This window comes from Artibeus jamaicensis, unplaced genomic scaffold, assembly GCF_021234435.1.
Source record: "Artibeus jamaicensis isolate MK-2021 breed Jamaican fruit bat unplaced genomic scaffold, CSHL_Jam_final scaffold_1283, whole genome shotgun sequence".
Classification (NCBI taxonomy): Eukaryota; Metazoa; Chordata; class Mammalia; order Chiroptera; family Phyllostomidae; genus Artibeus; species Artibeus jamaicensis.
Window position 1 is genome coordinate 3,524,162 of NW_026522028.1, and position 18,067 is coordinate 3,542,228.

At 37.3% G+C, this 18,067-nt stretch overlaps 1 pseudogene; it reads right to left on the reverse strand.

Moving 5' to 3' along the window:
- Window positions 1-227: 227 nt before the first annotated feature.
- LOC119035623 (prefoldin subunit 1-like) lies at window positions 228-17,072 on the reverse strand (annotated as a pseudogene).
- Between the last annotated feature and the right edge of the window lie 995 nt (window positions 17,073-18,067).

Sequence of the window (18,067 nt, forward strand, 5' to 3'; positions counted from 1 at the left end):
ATAGTCAGACATCGAGAGAAATAAATGTATAGACTGTTTCAATAGGTTGCAAATTGTTACACTTGGTTTCTGTTTCATAAGGAGTTTGGCTGTCAGTCTTTTCTCCTCATCAGTTTCTAGCTTTTGACATTTATTCAGTCATTCTGCATTATATGAAGAAAATACATCAATATCTCCTGCAGGGTTTTTCAACAACTCTAGCATCTGTTTCAGCTATTGAACTGTATTCACGTTTTGCCAAGTTGATGTCGACCCAGCTGGTCCATCATTTCTCGCTTGATTACTGCTCTTAATTTCTCTGTATCAGCTTGTTTCAGATAGGGCTTGGAAAGCTGTTAATGAAAATGACAGAAAATGAGGAATTATTGACAATTGGAACATTTATTTATTTAATTAGTTTGGAACCTTCCTGAGTTTCGTCTATCTTCCTGAGAATTCTTTCTTGCCTGCGTACAATTTTTAGAACCCCCTTTGATGTCTGGCAATATTTCTTTCCCACACAATCAATGGATTATGCTTATAAGTACTTTTAAACAAATGAAACACGAGCCCAGACTGTATTAGGTCCAAAAATAAAGTTTGGGGGTAAAGGAGAACAATTTTAGCTTTTTGAAGAAACTATGCCTCATTTTCCATATTCTATCTTCATATGCTGTCATGGGGATCTAACTATATATTGGACCGATACATTGAAATAATTTTTATGATCACTAGGGTAAGAAGAAAATATTCAAAGCTGTTTTTAACAAGTGATTGTTTAAAGCAGATGACAAATAATACAGAAATAGATTTTTCTGACTCTGGGAAGCATGATTGTTAACTATCTCTGTAACACAGGATCTTTCAGCTCTCTTCCCTGTCTCCCCAATAACCCGAATGGCTAAATCATCCAAGTTAATAGACTATCATGTATGAACATCTAATATGACCTTTCGGTGCACACAGTATTACTCACATGTGCTATACCTTTTCTGTAGTCATTGTAATATCCCAGTCAATCCAGGCAAAGAACACTACTGACTGTTATGTAACTTTTACCCCCTGAATGTTGGTCCATGTTTTCCCATTACATATTCCTCTTAAAAATAGTGACTTGAGACAACATGCATTTAAATAACAGTGAATCCATTAGAAACTCATGGGCTGATTATACTATTTGGATTCATCCAAATTAATTACTAACTTATGATTTGAAAAATAGTTACAGATTTTGATGAGTACTTTTTAACCTTGAAGCACAGATGACTGGTTGAATATGAAATTCATACATACAGCAGGAAACAAAATATGTTTCTAAATGTATAGTTTCCGCAGCAAACATTTTATGTAATGTAGTTCAGGCAACTTCATTTTTTCCTGTCAATACTTTTGAGTACTGTGTGTTACAGGACTTCTTTAATCTTTGGGAGGTTCAGAGACTGAGAGAATTTTGCATCCAAATGATATTCACCCATTTTTTGACTGATTGACAGAAATTGTCTATACTTGTCCTATTGTTTAAATACAGTTCTCTTGTGTGGATTTTATTTTTCAAGTTTATAACCATTTGAAGTGACAATTCAAGTCTAGGAAAACTCTTCTACATTACATCTTTGGTAGAACTCTCCTTTTGTGAATTGTCTCCTGTGAGAAAAATGTGAGCTTCCTGTTAGCCTTACACTCCTGTTACCATAGTTACTTTAAAAAGAAGGCTTTTCCTTTCAATGAAGATCGTGTAATTTAAATCAGCCACTGGACTCTCCAAACCGTGTTTTTTTGTGTGTTTGTTTTATGTTCTTTTTTCTTTTTACAATAAAAGATATTTCTTTGCTTCTTTATTGAATTTATTGGGGTGACACTGGTTAATAAAATTATATAGGTTTCAAGTGTGCAATTGTACAACACAGCAGCTGCGTACTGTACTGTGCGTTCACCACCCTAAGTCAAGTCTCCTTCTATCACCATTTATCCCCTCTTTATCCTCTTTTGCCTCCCCACCCCCCTTTCCCTCTGGTAATCACCATACTGTTGTCTGAGTTTTTGGTTTTTGGGATTTTTTCCCCCCTTAATCCCTTCACCTTTATCACCCAGCCCGGCAAACCTCCTCCCATTCGACAGTTGTCAGTCTGCTCTCTATCTATGAGTCTATTTCTACTTTGTTTGTTGTTTATTTTGTTCATTAGATTCCAAAGCGTGGTTTTTTGTGTATAGTTTAGACTGCTCCGTTTGTGACTAGCAAGTGCTCTGCATTCAATTCCACTGATGAATGGAGAGGACAGACACTAGGTGGCACCAGCTGTTGATTATTAATGAAATCTTAAAGGCTTTGGGCCACACACCTGAACAGCAGGCGTACACTTATTGATAAATGCATTTGTAAGACTTAGAAATGCTTGCCAATCTTTCTGGCTGTGGAACATGATTAGCATACAAAGTGATGAAATTATGTGAAGTCTCCAAGTCTCAGATGCTTAATTTTGTGTTTTCTCCAGAGATTTGGGTCAGGGGGAATGGAGAAGAAATGCATAAAAACAGAAAGGATGCGTGAAAGGAAAGTGGGACACGTGGAATGGACTATACTTACATAATTTTTTAATGTAAAAATGTTTACTTGTATAAATCTCTGTGGCTTTTGCCCAATTCTTTACAAATCTAGATTGTCTTTCATAAGGAATTTATCCTATAAAAGCAACTATAGGAACTACTTGTCTCTTTTAGATGAAAATCTTATTCAGCATCATTACTTTTGTTTTATAAATGTCCCTTAGTTTTCCATTAATGGAAATATTGTCTATTGAGAATTCCCACTTGTGACTGAGTTGCCCACCTCGAGATGCATTGCTCTTCATCCAGAAAAATGAGCAGAGGTAGATGCTATCATTTAAAAAATATGCTTTGAATTTTTTTCCTGAGAAGCATGCATGATACTTCCTATTATTCTACAATTCTCATCCCATCTCTCTTTTAACAATGGAAAAACAAATAAAGACAAATGTTATAAGCATGTGCACACATACCCAAAGACACATCTATATGAGGGGTGACCCCCCCAAAATGGAATTATCTTCTGGAGGGCAGGCCCTTGTAGTACAGGCTTCCTCTGCCAGGTGAGTGTTCTAGGAACCCACCTGTACCAGTGTACCAGCTGGCATTGTGAGAGGCTGCATTCAGCTTCAGAGAAATTTTTTTTGAGGACTCTTTCAACGCTTTTGCCCATTTCATGATGGGTGATTTATGAGCGCACCTGCCCACACTGTGCTACATGTTCAGCAGTTTCTGACCAAAAATGGCATGACCCCCTCTGGCCCAATATCCCTCCCTATTCACTGATTTTGCCCCGAGTGACTTTATTTGTTTCCCCAGATGGAAAAAGTCCTCACAGGGAAATATTTTGCTGATGTGGAAATGGTGAACCAAAAAACTGGCAGAAGCACTAAAAGGCATTCAAATCGACAAGTTTAAAAACTGTTCTGAACAGTGGAAAAACATCTCGATAGGTGTATGGCATCAAATGGAGAGTACTTTGAAGGTGACTGGAGTGCAAACATGTAAGCATAAATATACATTTTTTTATAAATAACTTGCAGGGTTTGGGGGGGCCTACCCTCACACATCTGAAAAAAGCATCGGTACTGTTAGAGAGACAGCCACAACAACATTTTAAATTGAACCTGGAATTGAACAAACAAAAATGGAAAGTAAAAAAGAAAGCTCATAATCAGGGTTATTTAAAGATTGATGACTAAAGGTTAAATTAACTGGTCGTATTGGAAATTTGGAATTTTTTCTGATAGAAATAAGCAATATTTTTCTCTCTGTCAAAGTGAGGATTCCTGAGGAAGATGGGATGGTTTGGAATGAGGGAAAAAGTAATATAGGTCACAATTCTCCAAGGTTACATGAAACAGTATGAGAGATAGCTATTTGTCTTAATTCCACCATGGAATTTGTTGAAGATTTGTATTATATAGTCAAGATGGAAAAATGTTTGGTGTTTGATATGTCTGGTAGATTAATTAACTTGATAAATTTATTCTGCCTTTGGTTGTTAATTAATGAATCACTGTAAACCAGGAAGCAGGCCCCTCACTATGATGTAATTCTATCCAACTGGCTTTATCTGACTTGGACCTAATTTTTCTTTGTGTGCTTTGTAATTCTGACCTTGGCCCTGGTTAGCCTGTGAAATATTAATACTCAAAATATGAAAAAAGACCAAAATACCCTTTTTCTAACTAGAAAGCAAAACAAATACATTGCATTATTAGTGTATCAGAGGATTTATAACTACATAGAAAAGGCAATGAGACCCAAAATATTAATTTTAATAGGAATAAAGTCCTCCATTAAGGTTCAAAATCAATCCGATGGGTATGATATGTGAGTTCAAGCTTCACGATAGTTCATTGAATTTAAGGAGTTTGTTGGCCATAATTTCAGTATCAGTCAAGCTTCATATGGCATCAAAACCAAATTATACAAAGTTATGTTGTTGGACACATCCTCTCAGGGAAGAAAGAAAAAAGATAAATTATTGAAGAAAATATATAGGGGAATAACATGGTATAAGAGAAACTGACATTTGGGAGAGTGTTCTGTGTTTGGTGAAAAGTATCTGGATGGTGAAAGGTGCTAAAAATTACACGTGAGGGGCATAGGAGTTACTAGAAAAAGGAAAATTTGAAGAACATTGGAAAGAATAAGAATTAAAAAATTAAGCTGGTTTCGAATATTAGAGGAGCCATAATGTAAAAGAGGGATTAGACTCATTGTACTGCTCCTGTAGTGAAGCAAAACATTCTTCCAGTTCATAAGCGAAGAATCAACTGCTTTGTGAGATACTTGTACTTCGTGTGCTCAGTGCTGGGAATGGAATAATTGAAGAAGTTCCACGTAATTTCTAATTTTAAGAATCTGTGAGTCTAATCATTTTATAAAAAGAAATATTCCCCTTTTCATACACTTATTCGAGTGGCCACTGGAACCTTCCAGGTTAGGAGTGGGCAAATGGTGACTCATGCGACATACTTCTTCCTGTTTGGCCAGCCAGCTAAGAATGGTGTTTCCATTGCTAAATGATTTTTTTTTTTAAGAAATAGCCCTGGCTGGTGTAGCTCAGTGGTTTCAGCATGGACTATGAACCAAAGGGTCACGGTTCGATTCCCAGTCAGGGCACATGCCTGGGTTGCTGGCCCAGTCCCCAGTAGGGGGCGTGCGAGAGACAACCACACATTGATGTTTCTCTCCCTCTCCTTCTCTTTCCCTCTCTCTAAAAATAAAAAAAGAAATAAAATAAAAAGAAATAATATTGCAATACATAAAACTTTCAATTTATATGTCTATTAATAAAGTTAACTGCTGGGAAATAGCCATACCTATTTGTATGCAGATTATTTTTGACTGTTTTCTTCATAACACAGCAGTTAAGTAGTTGTAACAGAGACCATATGGTTCACTTAGCCAAAAATATTTCCTGTTAGGCCTTTGGTAATAAAAGTTTGCTGACCTCATCTCTAGACTCTTCAAAGGACTTTTTTTTCTCATTGAATCAAGTATCTGGAACCAGCTAGGTTACAATTAAATATCAGTTGAAGACCACCAGCAGACATTGTGACCACCGGTAGTATTTTAGTACTATAGACTTTGAAAAGTGGTTCAAACATACAATTTAGAAGTTTATCATGGGGGTATTTGAGCTGTTAATCTATTGGGAGATTTTTACATCCTGAGGAGTGTTTATTATTTAATCTCACTAAAAGAAAATTTGAAGTCTGCAATCACTGATGATATAATATCTGTTTTGCCTAAACCCACTGATTTTGTTGAACTTACCTACTTGCTAAGATTCAGTTATTTTTATTGTTACTGTTTAGTTTTTGTGTGATTTCAGCAGACTTGTGGAAAGTGCAGAAGTCATTGGAAAACAAGGCAGAGTGAGTAAAAATCACTTCTTTCTCCTACCCATTTCTCTCTTCATAAGTCTCTGAAGTCTCTAAGCAGTTTTTGCATTATACAGTTCCAGAGAGGTGCTCACCTTTTAGAAACAGATGGGGGTGTTCTTGATAAAATATGGTCTGGGGGGATCAAAGGATAACAAAATAAAAATATATAAACTTTACCATACTAGAACAGTTGAGACAGTTATTATGATTGATACAAAGGCTAGACTTAGCAGTGAGATATCTGAGATAGTTCTCTGAACACATGGATATGAGAAGGGGTTATTTTTCAAATCTCTTGGAAGACCACAGTCAGATTCTAAGCATACAGTTAAGGAAGTCTGGTTTCACCATCATATGTGAATTCTCTATAATTCCATGATTGTGAAACTGAAATCCCTGGATACTTTTTCTAGGGAAGGATGTCATTTCTGCTCACTGGTAGCATTGGACATTCCTGTGACACCTATAGGGTTCTTATTTTATTTCCATGAGGATGTGGTTGGGCAGCTATCTTGTGATGCCTGTCTCTATGGTAACAGATACAAAGATTAAAGTTCTGAAGAAAATTCCTTCCTTATGGTTTAGGAATATGGAACCATGAGGGGGGCTCTCTGAGGAAAGGGGTAAAGCTCCAAGGGAAGGCAAAATAGGCACATTGAGAAAAAACTGTCATGAGGGAACTGTTTGGTGTGTGGAAATGATTTTATTATTTTATCTCCGAATGAAATGAAAACCAACATGCTAAGTCAACTTTTTTTTTAATCTTTAAAAATGTTGTTTTTCACCCTGGCTGGTGTAGCTCAGTGGATTGAGCACAGGCCTGCGAACCAAAAAATCGTGGTTCGGTTCTGTCAGGGCACATGCCTGGGTTGCAAGCCAGTTCCCAGCAGGGGCCAGTTCCCAGCAGGGGATGCACCAGAAGCAACCATACATTGATATTTCTCTCCTTTTCTCCTTCCCTTCCCCTCTAAAGATAAATAAATAAGAAAAATTAAAAAATATATTGTTTTTCAACCATCTACTCAATTTTATGTAATTGTAGTCACAAAGATCTTCTCCTTAGTTGGCTTGCTTTTCACTTTGCAGAGAAAGATTGCTTCTTGCCTGAAATTGATAAGAAGAGGACCTCTAACCCCTGGCAAATTTAGTTGTTCTTCTTCTTGCTATCAAATATCTTGATCTTTTAGAGAACTTTCTTTTCTTGATTCCAAGGGTAAGAATGCTGAGCTTGGGTTGGCATTCCACATAATCACTGAATTTCTCAGGGGACTAATGAAGGTACATTGTTTTTCCAAGATAATTCTTTTTAGTTCTATTTGTACTAAAGACTGGTAATAAGTAAAACAAGCATGCTGCTTATTGGAAAATTGAGTGATTTTTAGAGGGTGTTAGGTGAGATTTTGTGTTTTTACATGTTCTGCTTGTTTGTTTTATTAAAATAATAAAAGCAAACAAGAAATTCCAGATGTTTAAGATTTGCTTCTCCATTTATTTTGCTTGTTCCCTATCTTTTAGTACACAAAATAAAAACTCGGCATCTTTAAATTGTCTTGGGAAAGAAATAAATGTAACTCTCCTTTCCCTCTGATTTAAAGTATATATTCAAGGTGTTATCAAATAGCCAATAGTATTTAAAATATCGGTGCCATTTATATGTCCTTCACGGAGATAAAGGACAGAAAGAAGGCATGGCTATCTTATCGTGAAGATCTTAAACATACATTAACACAGTGCTGGTGGTTTTATTTATCCTGATGTCTTCATGTAGTATATGGTTAGGGGCACAGGAAAAATAAGCAATGGCAAGGGAGCAGAAAATCATAACATGAAGAAAAGTTAAGATTTGGGGGTTAAAATAGATGCACTTGAAATGCTATTTCTATAAGGTCAAATTAACACATATTTAACACATATAAAGTAATCTGCTTGCAAGTACAGTGCTTAAAGTTTTAAAGGCTTTTTCTTTTTATGGTTTATTTTCTGACCTCAAGAAATTCATAGATTCTCTGCACAGATATAGCTTTCCAGAGATTTAATCCACTCTATGTAGATATTAATAAAAGATAAGACTATGTCTTCAGGACTTGTTCACTCTGTCTTTAAATTAAATGAAAAAAAATAGACTTAGCTGTAATGTTATAGTCACTTCTTTGATAATTTTGAAAAATAATTTTTTGAAAGGAAACCTTGCTTAACAACTCTCTACGTTTTCAACCATAAATTATAATTGCAATATAAAGTGTCCTCTGAAGAATGCAAGGCTACTTTTAAATATTTAACATAGACATGGACTTTAGAAAGCTGACTTCAATTTAAAAAGCAAGACATTCCGCTGTATGTCTAGCATGACTGACCTCCAGAAAACATTCCATTTTCTTGGGCTTTGGTCTTACAGAATCCAAAGTGTACTGCAAGAAATAAGCAAGTGGGTAAAAAGATGGTGTAGACAAAAGTACTTTGGGAAGTAAAGATGAAGAGGTAAGCTTCTGGTAGACGTGTTTAGCGGAAATTGGGGGTGGCAGAACTGTAAGGTCAGGGAATGCTCGGAGATTAATCACTCCCCATACATACTTGAACATAAGTGGTACCAATCAACGTTTCCAAAGGAAAATTGTCATCAACTGGCAATCCAGATAGCAGTGCAAATAACTGAGAACAAGCAGGGAAAAGAAACTTAGGAGCATCATTCTGCTCTGGTCATGTCATCATTACAACTGATTATTATGCTCCCACGATAAAACATGTCAAGGACCATCATATTCTCAGTTTACTAGCACAGCTTTCTCTTTAATATATTACAGGTGGAAGTATGCATTACAGAAATAGTAAGCTGGATTGAGAAAGTGACGCTATTGTTAACCTGAAATTTTATAGGTTTTAAGCAAGTGGTGGGATTTATGTTCTGTGACAAGTATAAAAAGGAGGAGATTAGCACAATACTCTCAAAATCCATTCTTGTTGCATATTGCAGTATTTAATCTTTTCTTTCTGATGGCTGAGTATATGTGAGCCATATATTTCATATATTATTAATAGTATATGTGAGTATGTACCACATCTTCTTTATGCGATCATCTATCAAAGGATACTTTGGTTGTTTCCATGTCTTGGCCACTGTGAATCAGGTATCACAGAAATGTATACTTGAAGCCTATATAATTTTATTTTATTTTATTTCAATTGTTGTTCAGGTATGGTTTTCTGCCTTTTACTCCATCCCAGCTCCCCTCCCAGCTTTCTGCACCTACCTCCCATTTCCACCTCCCCTTCTTTTTCTCCATGTGTCCTTTATACTTGTTCCTATAAATCCCTCCCCTTTTCCCCCTGAAATTCCCTCCCCTCTCCCCTCTGGTCAATGTCCCCCTGTTCTCTATTTCAGTGTCTTTGGTTATATTTTGTTTGCTTCTTTGTTTTGTTGTTTAGCTTCCTGTTAAAGGTGAGATCTATGTAATTTTAATAATCCATGTCACCCCAATAAATTTAAGTTTAAAAAAGTCAAGGAAGAAATTGAGTAAACAGCTGCCTGTGATAGTAATGTGAAAACATTAATATGGTGAGCAGGAATCTGAACTTTACATCCTTTTGGCTGCTGAATCACTCATGGGCCGGCTACTCCTGTAGCCATGGTGACCAGAAGCAGGCCCCTTTCTCCATTAGGTCATCCAGAACGGGATTAGAGCCCACCAACTGAAGTGACTGGTTGTTTCTGCTGCTTTCCATTCATCCAATAAATATTTATTGATAGATGATGTCTGGCTCTGTGCTAGAGCGGGATGATTAAGATGTGATCCCTGAGGAATTTCCAGATGAATGTGCTTTACGTGGATAAGAAAGGAAAAATATCTACAGTGACAGCTTACCAAGGACAGCACAGCTGTGAGTCCAGATAGAAAAACCTGCCTGGGAATGAGCTAGAGGCTTCCAGGGATCCATCCTAGTTTGTGTGATGGGGAGGAGAACTAACAAGTCTATCAAAGAGCAAAATGATAGCTGAGGGGAAAGAACACAGAAATGGTTAGGCATCTAGGTACAGTGTGAAGTATCGTATCTGGACTTGCCCTTGATATGAGGTGTGTGCCTACCAGCCATTGTTCATCTTCATTGAAATCAGATCTAGAATGAAGAGGTTTAGACTGCTATAAAAGGAAGTTGCAGATAATGAGATTGAACAGTTCTAAAGCTATGTGAGTGTGGCCATGCAACCTTTCTCTTAGGGGGATTTAAAAAAAATAAACAGGTATGTCTGTTAATAATTTATGTACATCTATCCCTGGGAACTCTCTCCTATGCTATCTTCACAGAAATTTTCATGTTATTTTATCTTGGCACATATCTATCTTTAATTAGAAGCTACCCCACAGTGTTTCCCGCATATTTAAATTAATCGTAGAATTAGACCTCAGGGATTATAAAGGAGGGCTAAAAGAATGGCATTTGATATAGGATATGCCTGATGCTACAGAGAGCTGGAACATGAGGAAAGTGTGTTAAATAAGCATAAAGATTTCATCCAACTTCAACAGCATCCAATTTATTTGTTCTGCAGCTTTGCTCCTGAGTTCTAAGAACTTAACAATACATGGGTTGATATTTTCATTTCAAATAGATAATACACAAGGTATTTTCTGAACCATTGCATTGTCCAGATTGTCTCCCTCTCCCCTTCCTCCCTGTCTCTCTTTCTCTTCCTTCTCCCTTCTTACCTCTTTCCTTTTCCCTCTGGTTACTGTTAGTTTGTTCTTTATTTCAATGTCTCTGGTTCTATTTTGCTTGCTTGTTTATAACACAATGAATTTTAACCAAGTGACCACATCCTATTGATTACTCAAGGTAAGAAAATATTACCAGCATCCTCAAACTCCACTCTTAGCCTTCTCAGTCAAGAATCCCACAAAGATAAGCACCATACTAACTTCTAACACACCATCAATTACAATAGACCATTGCTGAACTTTATTTTGTTGGAAATATACAATATAGATCCTTTCATGTCTGACTTCTGTTTCTCAACATTATTTTATGAGATTCATCTATTCTGTTTCTTGCAGTTGTGGTTGTTATTTTTGCTGTGGTTTGTTTGTCATTGTATGAATATGTCACAATTTGCTTACCTGAATATACTCTTGATGGACAAGTGGATTGATTTCATTTGGGGCCTCTAAAATTAATGCTACTCTGAATGTTTTTACACCTTGTGTTTGTATACTTGCACAGCTCTCATGTGAATACCAAGAAGTAGAATTTCTGGGTCACAGAATAGCCAAGTACCCACTTTCATTTGAGAATGCCAAGGAGTTTTTTTAAAGTAGGTGAACCAACTTAGTTACCTTGCATCACTGTATGAAAGTTCTGGATATTTTTGTCAGTGCTTGGGATTATCAGTGTTTAATTTTAGCCACCTTGCAATCTGACTGTAGTATCTCATTGTGTTTTTTTAATTCAATTTTTCTAATGACTGTTGAGTTGGAGAGCTCTTCATATGTGTTGGTCATGTGGATGTTACCTTTAGTAACTCATCCTTATTTTTCTATTAAGGTGTGCTTATCTTTTAATTGATGTGTAAGGGTTCATTCTTTTTTTTCTGAATAGTAACATTGTGTTTGTTATATATCTTGCAAACATCTAGGGAGATATATTTTATAGAAGCCTAGACTTTAAAGCTCAGACACCCTAAAAGAACACAGTATAGTTTCCTAGTTTGTCAGATGAGTTTACTTACTATTTACTAGTTAGTAGTAAGACCAGAAATAGAGCTGAAGTCTCTTAACACTAAAATAATGATCTTTTCTATTAAACCACATGTCGAGTCTTTAGTCCTTCTAATGTGGTGACTCAAACTCCTTGTGAATCTGAAGAGGCCAAGAAATTCATGGCAGAGCTATTGTAATAGAAAATAAGGGTAATACATGATTGATCTCATTGATGCTCTGAACAAAGATATCCCCAACTAACCAGCTGTTGTATAGCATGGCCATGCAAAATTTCAGTTGATAGTTTCTTTTGGTGTCAGATTTATTTTTTCTTCTATAACTTTATTATTACATTCAACTTCTTCTCACATTTATTCTTGTTACTTCAATCTTCCCATTCCACATTTGGTTCAAATCGAAGAAATTCCATTTTTTCTGTAGTGGATTTGTAAGAATATTCATTTTTCTAATATTTTTCTTTTATCAGCTGAGAGTAAATTTAGGTCACAAGAAATAATTACTAATATACTAATATGTACTGTTTATTTTATTTTTACATTCCAGATGCCATGCTATATACTTTTCATGAATTATTTTACATATTTTGAACAATACCAAAATATGTTTTATTGTCCTCATATTATTGGTCTATAAATCAAGCTTCAGTGAGTTTAAGCTACTTGTGAGACAGATGGAAATTGAACCAGATTTATCAGAGTTCAAATATCACACTCTTTGCATGATTCCACTTCACTTGCTTGGGAGCAAATATATTTAGCAATAGAGATGTGAGTTACTACCTGCTTTTAGTACTTCTGCTATAAGTCTTAGTGATGATGTTCATTTATTCTAATGGCACTTAAGAATTCCATCTTTGGCCCTGGCTGGTGTAGCTCAGTGGATTCAGTGTGGGCCTGCGAACCACATGATTGTGGTTCAATTCCCAGTTAGGGCACATGCCTGGGTTGCAGGCCAGTTGCCAGTAGGGAACTCACGAGAAGCAACCATACATTGATATTTTTCTCCTTCTCTCCTTCCCTACCCTTCTAAAGATAAATAAAATCTTAAAAAAAAAGAATTCCATCTTTGTATCCTTTTTCGGAGTGGTAATGAGACCACTCACCTTTATGGCATCGACGTTATTCATTTTATTGACAATAGTGATGCTTTTTTAAAAGTATATTTTATTGACTGTTCTATTACAATTGTCCCACTTTTTCTCTTTTTTATTCCCCTCTGCCCTGTACCCCCCTCCCACTAGCATTCCCCCACCCTTAGTTCACGCCCATGGGTCATACATATAGGTTCTTTAGCTTCTCCATTTCCTATACTGTTCTTAACATCCACCTGTCTATTTTGTACCTACCATTTATACTTCTTATTCCCTGTAACTTTTTCCCCATTCTCCCCACTCCCCCTTCCCACTGATAACCCTCCTTGTGATCTCCATTTCTGTGATTTCTGTGGAGAAGACGTGGCAAGGAGGCAGCTGGACGACTGGGTGTGGGAGGTAGTGGCTGAGAGAGCCAGCCATCCCACATTTGTATGCACATGAACCAGGACGAACAACTGGGGAGTGAAATAGAATGTGCAATCCAGGGTTCCAGTGGGGAAAAAAACCTCAAAACCTCTGACTTTAAAAACCTGTGGGGGTTGTGGCAGCAGCCTCACAAGAGAGTTCATTGGAGAGACCCACAGGGTCCTAGAATATACACAAGCTCATCCACTGGGGATCAGCACTAGAAGGGCCTAATTTGCTTGTGGGTAGTAGAGGAAGTGACTGAAAGTAGGGCAAGAGCAGACCAAGCAGCATTGTTCCCTCTCTGACCCCTCCCCCACATACTGCATCACAATGCAGTGATATGATTGCCCCGCCCTGGTGAATAACTAAGGCACCACTCCTTACTATATAATAGGTACACCAAGACAAAGAAATGTGGCCCATATGAAAGAACAGATCAAAACTCCAAAAACAGAGCTAAGCAATGAAGAGATAGCCAACCTATCAGATGCACAGTTCAAAACACTGGTAATCAGGGTGCTCACAGAAATGGTTGAGTATGGTTGCAAAATGGAAGAAGAAGTGAAGGCTATGCAAAGTGAAATAAAGAAAAATTTATATAGAACCAGCAGTGAAGGAAAGGAAACCAGGACTTAAACAATTTGAATAGAAGGAAGACATAAATATTCAACCAGAACAGAATGAAGAAACAAGGATTCATAAAATGAGGAGAGGCTTAGGAATCTCTTGGACAACTTTAAATATTCCAACATCTGAGTCATAGGGCTGCCAGAAGAAGAAGAGAAAGAGCAAAAATTGAAAACTTATTTGAACAAATAAAGGTGAACATCCCCAATCTGGCAAAAGAAATGAACTTTAAAGTCCAGGAATCTCAGAGAGTTTTAAAGAAGTTGGACCCAAAGAAGAACACACCAAGGCACATCATAACTACATTACCCAAGATTATAGATAAGGAGAGAATCTTAAAAAAACAAGAGAAAAGCAGAAAGTTGCCTAAGGAGGAGTTCCCATAAGACTATCAGCTGATTTCTCAAAAGAAACCTTGCAAGCAAGAAGGGGCTGGAAAAAAGTAGTCAAGGTTATGAAAGACAAGGGCCTACATCCAAGATGACTCTACCCATAAAGCTATCATTTAGAATGGAAGGGAAGAAGTGCTTCCCAAATAAGGCCAAGTTAAAGGAGTTTGTCATCACCAAGCCCTTATTACATGAAATGTTAAAGGGACTTATCTAAAAAATAGAAGATCAAAACTATGAACAGTAAAATGACAACAAACATGAATCAACAACTGAACCTAAAAAACAAAAACAAAAACAAACTAAATATCTAGAACAGGAACAGAGTCACAGAAATGGAGATCACATGGAGGGTTATCAGCAGGGAAGGTGAGGGGGGAATGAGGGAAAAGGTACAGGGAATAAGAAGCATAATTGGTAGGTACAAAATAGACAGGTGGAAGTTAAGAATAGTATGGGAAATGGAGAAGCCAAAGAACTTATATTTAGAACCCATGGACATGAAGTAAGGGGTGAGTAATGTTGGTGGGAGGGGGGGTGCAGCACAGAGGGGAATAAAAGGGAGAAATAAGTAGGACAACTGTAATAGCATAATCAATAAAATATATTTTTAAAAAGGAAGTGATGGGCTGTACCAACCCAGGTGTACTATGTATACATCATGGTTATTGAAAGTATGCCTGAAATTAAAAGTATATATCTAATTCCATTTCCCCATTGAGTTTACATTAGAAAATGAGAACTACTTGTTAAGGAATGTGAGGTTAGAAAGTGGGAGATACATGGTGCCAGCAATTGGAAAGCAGAGCTGACATGTGATTGGTTTACAGCCTAAACCTCAGGTCCACATCTGGACTGTCTGCCAAAACACAGGTTCCCCACAGCTGCAAGGAGAGTAAGAAAGAATTCAATGGATGTGTCCAATGAGATGAGCTGTTTACATCCTGCTTGCTCTAATACACAGCTTTGTGCTCTTAGGGAGTAATAAAGATGTGAACACATTTAGTTCTTTTATAATCTCCTAAATCATCTCTGCGGAGTGAAAATCTCAAAGATGCATAAATTTATAGAAAATTGGTTCCAAAATTCATCCCTTCTTTAAAATCACAGTTTTCTATGATAGCCACACACCAGGAGCTATGCATATTTAATTATTTATTTTGATGCTTTTCGTAGAAATTCTATTAATTCATTATACAGTTCTTTTCATAAGTAGGGAAATGTAATACAGTGTGTTTGAAAAACACCTTGAGGCTTACAGAATCCAGTTGGGTGCATATTACAGTGTTAATTTATTAGAGAATGAAGCAATAATTTGTAGCGTTATAGTAGCCAAAGCAGACATCTTTTTTTATAATGTTTCAGGAAAATCAAATATTATGACTACATTTACAAAACGTAAATACAATGACACTTGTCGCATAATTCGTAAGGAAACACGTGAACCGTAGACCTGACAACCAGTTAGATGAGAGGGAGGTGGAGGTATAACTATCCTCTCTAGTGAGGATCCATTCAAAAGCTGTAATTGCACATTAAAGGAGTACATTACAGATGATTGCTGGTTTTCTTTTCCATTTTTGAGAGAATAATGCCATCCTGACATTTGCTTGTGCCCAAATGAATCAAGAAAACAGTTTTGCATTTTTTAATGTAGTGAAGATAGAGAATAAGTGCTGGTCTGAAGTGTGAGAAGGGAATCCAAAAAAGCAGAATTCATTCATTAAAAAATTATGTATTTATTTGTATGTGTTTCAACTTCAGTCACCATCAAAGTTATTCTCCCTTTGATGCAATACACCTATCCAGACATTTTTTTTTTCACTGCTCAAAACAGTTTTTGAACTCGTTGATTTGGATGCCTTTTCATGCTTCTGTCATTTTGTTTGTTTGTTTGTTTCACCTCTTCAGCAAAATGTTTTCCTTTGAGGACCTTTTTTCATCAGGGGAGCAAAAAAAAAGTCTCTGGGGCAAGATTAGGTGGGTGAATAGGGAGGGTGGGGCACAGGGGTCATTTCTGTGGTTGGTCAAATGGATCCCATTTTTATCAAAAGCATATTTAATTTTATTTATTTATTTTGCCACAGAGCCCTTTCATTCCTCTGACCAGCATGACTAGTTGGAGGTGTGGGTGGAACTGCACTGTCTGTCTTGTCTCCCATTTTCCCCCTCCTGGGAGTTCATAACTAAACCTCAGGGGAGAGGAGTGTTTTGGGCAGGGAGAGCAGGCAGAGCCAGGAGAAAAAAATACAGGGTTGGGATTTGAAAGAGACTCACCATGATGGAGAAAACACAGAGTAACCAGACAATGCAGAAAAAAACGTCCATGGGGTAAAACAGAAGCCATTTTCTTTTGCCCTTGCCCTTGCCCTTGCCCTTGCCCTTGCCCTTGCCCTTGCCCTTGCCCTTGCCCTTGCCCTTGCCCTTGCCCTTGCCCTTGCCAGGAATGGGGGTGGGGGGGCGGGTCAGGAAGGAAAGTTTCCGTAGAGGCTTCCTGTTGTGCCCTTCCTGCCACGCACAGCCCCCAGGATGTTGTCCTTGGTTTCCTTCCCACTGTGCTCCAGGTAGAAATTTTTCTGTTCCAGTTCTTTAATATCTTCTTCAGCTATTTCTGTTCTGTAACAGCTGACTGTGAATTCAATGGAGAGGAATTAAAGGAAATTACTTTATAGTATTATGGTATCTGTTGTGCTATCACAACATCCTTGGAGTGAAAAATAACCATTCTTCCTAACACCTTCATACAAGTTAGTCTTATGTATCAAAGTCATAACCTTTGTATCTGTAACATGTGCATGCTTTCTTGTTCTGTCTAGCTGTTCAGTCTGTATGTCTGAAAGCTTTATTTTCTGTTGCTCATCAGTCACTTTGGCTTGAAGCTCTGTGAGGTTTTCTTCAAGTCCACATCCACAAGCGCCCCCATCTTGGCTCACTTTCTGCACCTGCCTTTAAAAAATCAGAAACGTTTTTTTAAATGTGAAATGGAACCTGCCCTGAGGGCTCAGAAAGTTCGTATGCATTAAATCTCATTCTCATACAACTATAATGTAATTAGTAATAAATTAGCTAACATTATAATAATGAAGATTATCGAATTGGATTCAAGACACACTATCATCCAACCAAATTGTTTGAAAGTTTATTTCATTCAATTGAAAGAAATTATAGTGAAATACTTCCAAAAATGCATGAAAAATTACTAATTCCTTATAAGATGACCTTGGCGCCTTTCTGTCTGTTACAGAAAATCACCTTTCCCATATTTGCCTTAACTTCTTACTGCAATTCGAGTCTTTGCCTTAGGGTTTCCATTTGATTTTGACTTACCTGGAAGTGTCCCAGAAGTAAGGTCATTGGGAATTGCTATTGTAAGAGATGATATAAAATACTCCATCTGTCTTGTCACTCAGGTGAGACAACTCAGTTTTCTAGAGCCCAGGTGGTGAACACAAGGCCCACTGGCTGAATCCAGCCCTCCCCCTTGTTTTATCTGGCCTGGCACCTTGTTTCTACCCAGTGCCAGCACCAAGCTCCTTGCACCTAGTTAAGGAGCAGTTACATTTCTGCAGTCCTAAAGTTACATTTGGCCCTTTGAAGGCAACTGCGAGGCTGATGTGGCACCTGGTGAAAATGAGTTTGACACCCCTGTCCTAGAGGTATGGAGTGGTATTGAGCCTCAACTGATCACAGTGATAATATGCTCATCAAACGACACTGTGCTGGTTTATTCTAGTCTCAATCTACCTTACCCACTTCTTCACTGTGCCTCCTGGGGTCACCACTGAAATAAATTATTTGCACTTAAATCCTTTTTTCTCAGAATCTACTTCTCAGGAAACCCAACTCAAGAAAACATTCTGTCATAAATCATTTTGCCTCTAATTTTTAAAAGTATTTTTATTGATTAGGCTATTTTAG